Source organism: Rutidosis leptorrhynchoides, chromosome 6 (assembly GCF_046630445.1).
Source record: "Rutidosis leptorrhynchoides isolate AG116_Rl617_1_P2 chromosome 6, CSIRO_AGI_Rlap_v1, whole genome shotgun sequence".
NCBI classification, from domain to species: Eukaryota; Viridiplantae; Streptophyta; class Magnoliopsida; order Asterales; family Asteraceae; genus Rutidosis; species Rutidosis leptorrhynchoides.
Window position 1 is genome coordinate 233,071,587 of NC_092338.1, and position 10,304 is coordinate 233,081,890.

At 37.2% G+C, this 10,304-nt stretch overlaps 1 non-coding gene across 1 annotated transcript; it reads left to right on the forward strand.

Annotated features, from left to right (window-relative positions):
- Positions 1-7,813: 7,813 nt before the first annotated feature.
- On the forward strand, positions 7,814-7,919 carry LOC139856658 (small nucleolar RNA R71). The gene has a single exon (XR_011762125.1). It is a non-coding gene; the product is annotated as a small nucleolar RNA R71 (small nucleolar RNA).
- The last annotated feature ends 2,385 nt before the right edge of the window (positions 7,920-10,304 follow it).

A 10,304-nucleotide genomic window follows, 5' to 3' on the forward strand; every position in this document is an offset into this window, starting at 1 on the left:
GGCAAGTTTGTGAACATCAACATGCAACCAAATATGACCAAAGTGGAACACCCAAAAACCCATTTTAGGTCCCCAACAATTCGGCCAAAAATGAACACCCACCCAAAACCCAAAATATTTGCATTTTACATTCATGCATGTTCATAAAATGCAAAATAAAATGGGTTTAAAAGTAAATCTCGAAGCATATTCCATGAACTTCGGCTCTAGATACCATTGTTGGGATTTAACAAGTTCATAATGCTTAACACATTTTAAGAATCAAACTAAGCGGAAGCATGTAAAACCCGATTTAAAACTTGTTAATCTTTAACAATATTAAAGTTAAACCCCAAGAAAGAATCAAGCTATGAAATATACTTACAAACTAGAAAGGAGTTTATACCTTCTCCAAGCTAGGTAGTGAGTGATGAAGATGATGATGATGATGAATGGAGCCTCAAATGGATGAAACCATAAGTTATTATACCCCAAACTTATCATCAACACCTTGTACTTTGGTTAGGATTTGCTAACACTTGAATTTGGCTTGCAAAAAAAAAAGTTAAGAACCCTCTTCTCCTCCCTTATGCTCACGGCCAGAAAGCAACTTAGGAGAGTCTTTTGTGAAGTTTTTTTTTTTTTTTTGCTAGTATTTGATGTGTGTTTGCATGTGGTTTGGTCTCCAACAATGCCTTGGTTAATATGCCTCTTGAAATGGAAGTAACCAAGTAAAAGGCAAGTCAAATGGCATGCTTACTCCTCTACCAATGCCACTTCCATGTGTTTAAATAAAATAATTTTATAAAACTTGATTTTATAAAAAAACTAGTTTTTATAAATACATTTTATAAACTTGCATATTAATTATGTACATTTTATATAAAACCAATTATAAAAATGTAACATAACATTATTAATTATTTAACCTATAAATAATTAAATCCATATTATATAAATTATTCCATAATATATATATATATATATATATATATATATATATATATATATATATATATATATATATATATATATATATATATATATATATATATATATATATATATATATATATATATATATATATATATATATATATGTACACATCAAGTAATATTTCAGATAACCATTTTTCTTAAAGATCAAGTGTCGCGTATTTAATCAATGATCCAATCGTTAAGATTAAATACTTATAAGGTGTTGGTAAGCTTGTTATTGGGTATGACCTGACTTGGATCATAACACATTAGCTACATTAATTTAATATGTCTTTCGGGCATACAAAATTCCTTCAGAGAAGTATTTAAAGTTGCTAAAAGAAACCGCAGAGAAGTTTGAGCACTTTGAGCTCGCACAAGTTTCAAGAAGCCAAAACAAAAAGGCAGACGCGTTAAGCAAACTTGCAGCCTTAACTTTTTCACATCTTCAAAAGCAAGTTTGGGTAGAAGAGTTTCCCAACAAAGCAATAAATGGCAGTTTAGTTGTTGCGGTAGTTGAGGAAGTACAACCAAATTAGATGAATCCAATCATTGAAAATTTGCACAATAACATACTACCAGAAGATAAAGATGAAGCAAGATTAGTGGGCATAAGGTCGCATATGTATACCATTAAAAATGATACATTGTATCGCAAATCTTACAACGGGCCATTAATGCACTGTGTCGGCCCCGCAGAGGCTGAGATGATTATTGAAGAGGTTCATAGTGGTTCTTGCACGCTGCATTCTGGATAAAAAACTATTGCATCTAAGATCATGCGGTTGGGCTATAACTGGCGAACCCTATATCGCGATGTGGCAAAAATATTGAAAAGATGTAAAAGTTGTCAAAGGCACGCACCGCAGAACAGGAAATCAAGGCATGACATGATACCAGTGAACTCGCCTTGGCCATTCTATAAATGGGCGATCGATATTGTAGGACCATTTCCTGCGGGAGCAGGAAATGTGAAGTTCCTGATCGTAGTAATCGATTATTTTACCAAATGGGTAGAGGCAAAAGCATTGTGTACAATCACAGGAGTGCAAGTGTGAAATTTCATTTGGCAGCACATCATTTGCAGATTTGGGATTCAACGAGAAATTGTAAGGGTTAATGGGGCGGAGATAGAAAAAGATCCCTTTAAAAGTTGGTGTGAGGAACTCAATATTGTGCAGAATTTACTTCTGTTGAGCACCCACAGGCCAATGGGTTATGCGAAGTTACTAACCGCGATATTGTTAGCGGTATTAAAAAGCGTTCAAATGAAAAGTGAACAGGATGGGTTGATGAGCTATCCAATGTGCTATGGGCACATCGCACAACCTTTAAGAAAAGCACTGGCGAAACACCCTTTAGTTTAGTGTATGGCTCGGAGGCAATGATTCCCACAGAAATTTTTGTGCCCACACATAGGGTTGCCAATTTTTATGAAACAACAAATAATGATGCTTTGTGCAAGAATTTGAATTTTGTGGAGGAACGCAGATTAATGGCTTCAATAATAGAAGCGAATAATAAACAACAAATTGCGAAGTATTATAACAAAAAGGTGCGTGCTTTAGCCTTCGATGTTGGTGAGTAGGTTCTGCGTAATAATGAAGCAAGCCGCGCATAAAATGTTGGTAAATTGGGACCCAATTGGGAAGGTCCCTACTAATTAATAGCAATCAATGCGGTTGGCTCTTACAAGCTTGCAGACATCGATGGAAGGGTCATCCCTAATGCATGGCACGCTATGCTGTTAAAAAGATATTACGCATAAGTTGTTGGTTGTGCAATGATTTAAGCGCAGTGAAATTCAGAAGTGTTATTGAAATTCTGTAATCAAGAGCTTGTAAACAATAATTTGTAGATTAAATAATCAATGTTTACTTTTTTCATGATAAATGATAATTTGTTTGCGGTTTAGTGTTGTTTACAAAAATGGTTAAAGTCCATGTAAATACTTAAACGCGTAATATTTAAAATTGCGAAGGAAAAGCCCGCTATAATGGAACGTATTTTCAAGTGTTAGCGAAATTATGGAACTTGTATGTATTATGTTAATATCCTAAGTTGTCAATTTGCTCAACTTAGATGCTTCGTTATAACACATTTGGCGTATTCCCAAACGAAATATTTTACCCAAGGATCGTTTCGGCGGACTTGGAAGATTCGTAAGGTATATTGATTATACAATTAAAAGATTGTTTCGCGAAAGTAAATAATTATTATGTGCACAATAATGAATATTGAAATTGTAAAGGACAAGTCTAGCGATTACGAATATAAATTGAAACAAAGCGCTATAAAAATAAACAATTGCAATTGATTATGATAAAAGGAACTTTATTAATATTAATAAAACGCAGAGACAATTGCGTTAAACTATTACAAAATATAAAGAGCGAAAACTACTGCGCTTGTTCGCTATCTTTTTTACTGAGATCAAGTTTCATTATATCTTCAGCAGTTGCATCCCTGTTTTTGCTGATAGCGACAACCTTCGGGATGGGAATCTCAGCAATATCCGCCTTGGCAAGTTCATATATTTCATCAGCCTCTTTGCGGCTACAGAGCATATTCGCTATATCTTCAGGCAGTGGCTCTGGTAGCTCGCAAACTTCACAAAGGCGAGAATAAAATTTCACGTGTTCGCGTTGCAGGAGTGCAGCAACGTAAACATCAAATCTCTCAGAAATAGGGTGAGAGTCCATCACTTTTTGCACAAAAACAGGCAGGTGTTGGTGCAGTCTTGTAAATTCCAGTTGTGCAGCAACTTTGGAAAAATTAGCTTCATCACGCTCTGGAGTGCGCTCTTCAATTACTTTTTTGGCATCTTCAAGCGCCAACTTTAGTTTATTTTCTTCAGTTGCCTTTTCATACAACTGTTTTTTAAGGTCCTCCACAGCCTCGTTTGCAAGCTTGAGGTCTGTGGTAAGGGTAGAGCATTGTTGTTGAGCAATGATGGTTTTCTTGCGTTCTTCTTCAAGTTTGAGCTTCTCGCCATTTAAGAATCTATAAAATTGCTCTTGACGAGCAATCATGTCTGCGGCTGAATTAAAAGCCATATAAAAATTTTGCACAGAAGTATTGTGTGCATTAACAGAAGTAATTTTTGCAAATTCCTGACGCAGATCGTCAAAATTGCAAGCTTCATCTTTTCATATTGCTCCTCCGCAGCAGAAGGAGAAGCACAAAAGTAACCATGAAGCCCATCAATTCGTACTGAACTAATGGGGTTTGGAGGAGTGTGGAAAGCATCCTCATAATGAGCAAGTGTGAGAAGACCAGATGCAGGCGGTGTACTGGTTTGCTCAACTGGAAAATAAAATGCATGTCAAAATTGAATACAGAAAGTACATGCAAAAACGATTTGTGGATTTACTATGAGAAAGCAAGAGGCAAATAAACTTACGAGTTATTGTCTCAGCTGAGTAATTGGAGACAATTGGAGTTTCAGTCAAACCTTTGGTGTTTGACCTAGTTTGCCTTTGCTCAGAGGAGGATGGGGCAACGTATTTAAGCTTCTTTCCTGCGTCGACAGCAGAAGGCATTTTTGCGCTCTTTTTCGCAGAAGATGAGGGAGCTTTAGCTTCAGGGCTTCTAACAGCAATGAAGGATTTTGGGTTATCCTTTTGGCTAAGCTCTTGGATCTTCATGTTTTAATACTTGAATAAGTTGCAAAGATTGATTAAGAAAATTGGTGAAAAAGAGAAGTGATGAGATTATGAGGATAAGAGAGTTGCCAATGTGAATTTTGCTAAAAAGAAGTTTGGTTTATATTTATAGGTGAAATCAAGTTACATCGGTTCACTTTAACGGTTATAAAACACATAAAATACTTCAGGAAGCTATATAGCCGTTGCTATGCTGAAGAGTTTAATGGTCACATTACTACTGCGAAAAAGTTTATCACAGCATAAAAGATTGCGGGTTGTTTGGGAAACACATTTTAAACTACATTTTTTAGAATTTATTATGTTATATTTTCTACGAAAATATAACACAATAAACTGGGGGGACTTGATCATATATATAGGCATATATATGTATATTTCAAGTACAAAAGGCAATTTAAATGCAAGTACAAACAGAACCGCGACTATGAGTTAGCAGTTATGCGTTGCGCCTAAAACATTGCGGAAGGCCGTAGAAAGAAAGTGTGCGAAGATGTCCCGCACAAACATTGCGGATATGTCGGTGTTGCGCAATCATTAGTTCTGCGGATATTCCAAACCTATAAATAGGGAGCTTAGCCTCTCATTTTAGGTTGTTGAATCTGTGCAATTGCCAAGGTTTTTATGGTTCGCTTGTGAATACGCCTAAGCCTCAATCATAATCAAGCCAAGGTAATGCGATCAAGTCCGGGACATGGTGATTGATCACTTGAACCTAAGTGAAAAATGATCATAAGGTCCAAAAAACATTATCAACACCACCATCCACCCCTCATTGCACTCAATTCCTAAATTAGATCTTAACATCTAATTTAGGATTGATCAATGAGAGTTAGTACTGCTCGTTGGTTTGCTGAGAATGGAAGTGCAGATCCGGCTAAGGCGTTGTATACCTTAGAGTAGATGATCTTCTGATCTCAACAAAATTTTTTCTCGAGAATAGTGCAAGCTACTGAATTGTGCTCTCGTTGCCTTTCTTCATGGTATATATGATCGTGAAGATTATTGATAAAGTCTTGAATGCGTCCTTCTAAAATTTTAACATTATCATCTTCTCTTGGTAGATAGAGGTTGTATTCATCTTCGATAGCCCTGATCCGTTCCTTTAAGCGCGGTGTGAAATCAATTGTTGATTTTGGGATGGCTTCGAGAATATCTTCAAATTCATCAGTGCCTAATATGAAGGTTATCATGTCGTAAAGATTAGATATGGCTGGAATCTGATCTGGAGAAGAGTCCGGCTCCTCTTGCTCTAGTGGAGAATATGAATCATCCAGAATGTCCTCATTTTGGTCTTACTCGTCATCATCGGTATAGTTTTCTTCTGTGGATTCGTCTGATGAACGGGTTTCTTCAGTATTCTAGTGTTTCACTTCGACACTGGCATAATCAATCTCTATATCTTAAACTTCGACCTTAGCAGTCTTCTCTTGAAACGAATAATTAAACTGTGATCCTCTGTCTCTAGCCTCATTAATTCTTCGTGACGATTGTGACTAGCTTCGAAGCTTAGAAAAGGTATTATTGCAGTTTCTTTTACGTCTCCCATTTCTTCTTCCTCCTCAGATTCTTCCTCTTCCTCTATTTATTCGATGGGATCCTCTTCTTCCATTTCTGGGTCGTCAGCAGACTGTGATTCGACACCCATTTCGATATCATCGACTGGTGGTGGGGACTCATCATCGGAAGTGATTCTTCTGGTGGAAATAGAAAATATCTCTGCCTGTCCAGAAAGATCGGTAGGTTAGTCATTTTTGAAGGTAACGCTCTCCCCATGTGATTATAAGATTAAGGTTTGATTGTACACATCAATGACAGTTCTAGCCTATTCATGAAAGGTCTCCCTAATACTATTGATGTATGTAGGTCTTCCTTAATGTCCATCACTACGAAATCCGTAGGATATCGAATGTAGGTCTTCCTTAACTATGACCATAGGATATTGAATTGTTTAATCGGAAAGTTGGATTGTCATTTTGGTTGGTGACAAGTCTCCTAGCTCTAATCTCTTGTAGAGAGATTAGAGAATTAGGTTAATACTTACTCATAAACCTGATAGCGCATGAATGGTTTCAGATTGGTATATTGAACATGAGAACATGAATCGGCCTGTATCTCCTAGTTTCTTCGGTAGAGAGTTTTTGAGTAATGCTGAGCATTCTTCACTCAGTGGAATTTTTTTGGAATTTGGTATCCTTTCCTTTGTAGAGAGAAGCCTTTGGATGTATCTCTTCTGGTTGGGAACTTTGGACATGGTGTCCAGCAATCATCCATCAAGTTTGTAGGTATCAAGCTTGGATGGTTCTTCCAGTAGCCTTCCAGGATAAGGTACGTGAACTAGAGTGTGAGTGGGTAGCTTTTGAGTATATGTCGATTTGTTCTTGAGCCTAGCTGACCTTCTCCGTGGTTCTTCCTTTGGGATTATGGAGTCCATTTGCTTAGCTTCCTCTATGTTGGGGTTTTGGATAGTATTACTAGGTATTCTTCCTTGTGGTCGGGTTTAAAGGCGTTGTGATAACTATCCGAGCTGCATTTCTAGAATTTTGAGCAGAGCCAATTGGTTTCGCATGAGTATCTATGTATGGTCTTGTCTAGACACAGTTCTCTGATTTAGCTGTTGTTGTCCTTGAATGAATTGAGTCAATTGATCATCAGTCCCGAGAGCAGGGTGGGTTACGTTTGTAATGTGGGTAGTTGGGGAATTTTCCTCAGCTGGTGGTCCAGTTAGTAGAAGTGGTTGATTGTAGGTAAATTGAGATTGTTGGGGTGGATAAGGTGGGTAACAATAGCGAAAAGGCTAGTTGTTTCTTTAAAATTTGTGAACCCTATGTGGTTGATTGAATTCAGGATTTGTTTGACGAGCTGGGTATTGAACGTAACAGATTGAACCGTCAGGATTCTCGTACTTAACTTGATATTCTTCAGTGGGTTGTGGGTTTGACAAGACACTCCATCTTGTCCGTGAGGGATTTGATGGCCTCCATTTTATTATTAAGTGTGGAGAGTGGAGCAGATGATGAAGTTGTTTCACCAGTGTTTCAGTCATGATGATGCATTGTCATGTTCTCGAGCAACTCCCATGCTCCGTCTGCGGTTTGGTTTATCAGATTTCCTTGAGATGGTGCATCGATCGTCGTCCTATGATTTACCTTAAAACCATTGTAAAAGGTGTAGATTTGGGATGACCGTTCTAGCTGGTGATTAGGACATTTTTTCAGCAGGGTCTTGAATCGCTCCCATGCAGTGTAAAGAGATTCATCATAACTTTGTTTAAATTTAATGATGTCATTCTTAAGCTTGGTTTGTTTAGAATGAGTGAAATATTTGGTTAAGAATTTAGTATCCATCTCCGTCCATGACGTGATCGAATGTTTTTCCAATCCTTCAAACCATGTTTGTGCATGATGAGTGAGAGAATAGGGGAACAAGTATAGCCAGACTATATCTTGTCTTATCCCTGGCTGTTTGTAGGAGTTTGAAAGAGATATGAATTTATCAAGGTGAGAGTTAGGATCATCATTCGGTAGTCCATGAAATTGACAGCCATTTTGGATGAGCTGTATAATATGATGCTTTAACTCGAACAAGTGTCCTTGAATCACTGGGAATCTGATTGGTGCTCCTCGACCTTCAATCGCGGGTTTGGTGTTTTCTGCTAGGGTAACGCGTAACGCTATTCGATTTTTGATTCGTTCTTCTTTGCGTGCTTTAGAGATTATTGCATCTGGATCAGGTACAAATAACAACGGCCCTAGTCTAGATCGGGTTTGGGTCATACACTAAGTATGCCTTCTTGTGTTAAATTTTAGGTAGATAAACTAAGTTCGTAATTTATTCTAAAAATAAACTAAAGTGATCTAAGGTAATCTAAAGTAATCTAAGGTAATCTAAGGTAATTATCATATGTTCAAATATGTTTTTGGTTCTTGCTACTGATTCCCTGGTATTTCAATAACAGAGCTTCGCACGAACTATTCAATAAACCAAGTGTTCAGGCCGACTGCGGAGAGGCAGGATCCTTTTAGTTTCAATATAATTGGAAACTGTTTGGAAAATCCAACAACCAAGTCCATGTATAATTGTCTTTCTTAGACACCACTAAATGCATGCAAATAGGATTATTGAAACAGTATTGTCTGATACCAGTTCTCGGCAGTGGCACCAAAAACTTACCTACCTACTGATATGACGGAAACGGACGGTTTTATTTATGCGGTGTCGTTAGGCCGCAAGGCATCATAATCAGCTATCGGGAGGTGAAGCAATAGTTTTAAATTTATAATTAGTGGCGCCTAAATCGTACCACTCCTTATTATGGTGAGTAAGGGAAGTATGACCTAGGGTCTAATTTTTAAGGTATGAGTGGAATCAAACCTACACTTAAAGCTTAATATAATCGTAAAGTGAAGGAGTAGTGGTTTATTACCTAATTTTAGGTTTTCTAGTTTATAAGATAAAATAAAGTAACTGTGATAAAAATTTTAATTCAGATAAGGTTAAAGTAAGTGCATACTATGGTTTCGTTAGTTACTTTGCCCAGATTATAGAATGCATGCTCATGAATAGGTAGTGACCTTGTATTCATTACACTGGTCCTAACGCCCCTGTCATAAGACATGTCACTGGATAATGCGTTAGGCTTGAAGATTCTGAATAGACAGCAATGTCCCTTACCCTCGACGTTCGTGTTGTCTGACTACAGGCATACACGTTCAGACGGCTTATCCAATTGAGCGACTTGGTTAGGTGATGTATTAACATTCCACAAAGGTCTAAACTTTCTTGAGCATTATAGAATACAGGGTACGCCATATTCGAGAGATATGATGTGTTTCGATGCTTTCGTTAATGATTGGGTTTAAAAAGATAGTGAGGCCCTTGAAAAGAGTTCAGGTTTGACTTCCATGAACATGTTCGGTTATCCTAACGGTCCAATCTTTTATGTGTTTAAAAAAATAGTTCCTTAATTAACTAAGAATCCCTTAAGCGGGGTGTAGCGACCCCGACAAATCGTCAATTGACGGCTTCGACTACTTAGGTCCCGTTGCGTGGTCATAGGTCTTTAACGTGATGTTTGACCAAAGATATGTCGCATTCCTTTCAAAAAAAAAAGATTGTTTCAAAGTTTACAAGAATTGTTCATCCAAAAGTTACGTTACAAAGTTATAGTTACATGTGAAACCTATGCGACACAGTTTTAAAGAAAGTCAAAAGACGCTCCATGAAATGCATGTATACTCGACATCCAACGCAAGTATCAAATAATGAGCGGAAGCATGTTTCACATAGCGTTCAAAGACCTGAGAAAAACATAGAAATCTGTCAACGAAAATGTTGGTGAAATCATAGGTTTAAGTAAGTAAGTGAGTAAAAGAAAGTCGAACCACAAGATTTGCAACATTGATAAAATAGTAATACATTCTAAAAGTTTGTTTCACGAGTACCCAATTATCAATGCTTAACATTCCTTCCATAGAACCCCATCACAATAGTGTTAGAACATACACTGTTTCACGAAAATATATTTCATTCGTAAACGGTAGCGAACCGTTTGAATGAGGGTTTGTCAAACCCATATGGCCATATAACATAAGTTCTCGCTTACACCCGGCAAGTGTAACTAATGATAATCGAATTGAGGATTTTTGTTCAAACTCGTATGTAGAATGTTTGTTTTCCTGTA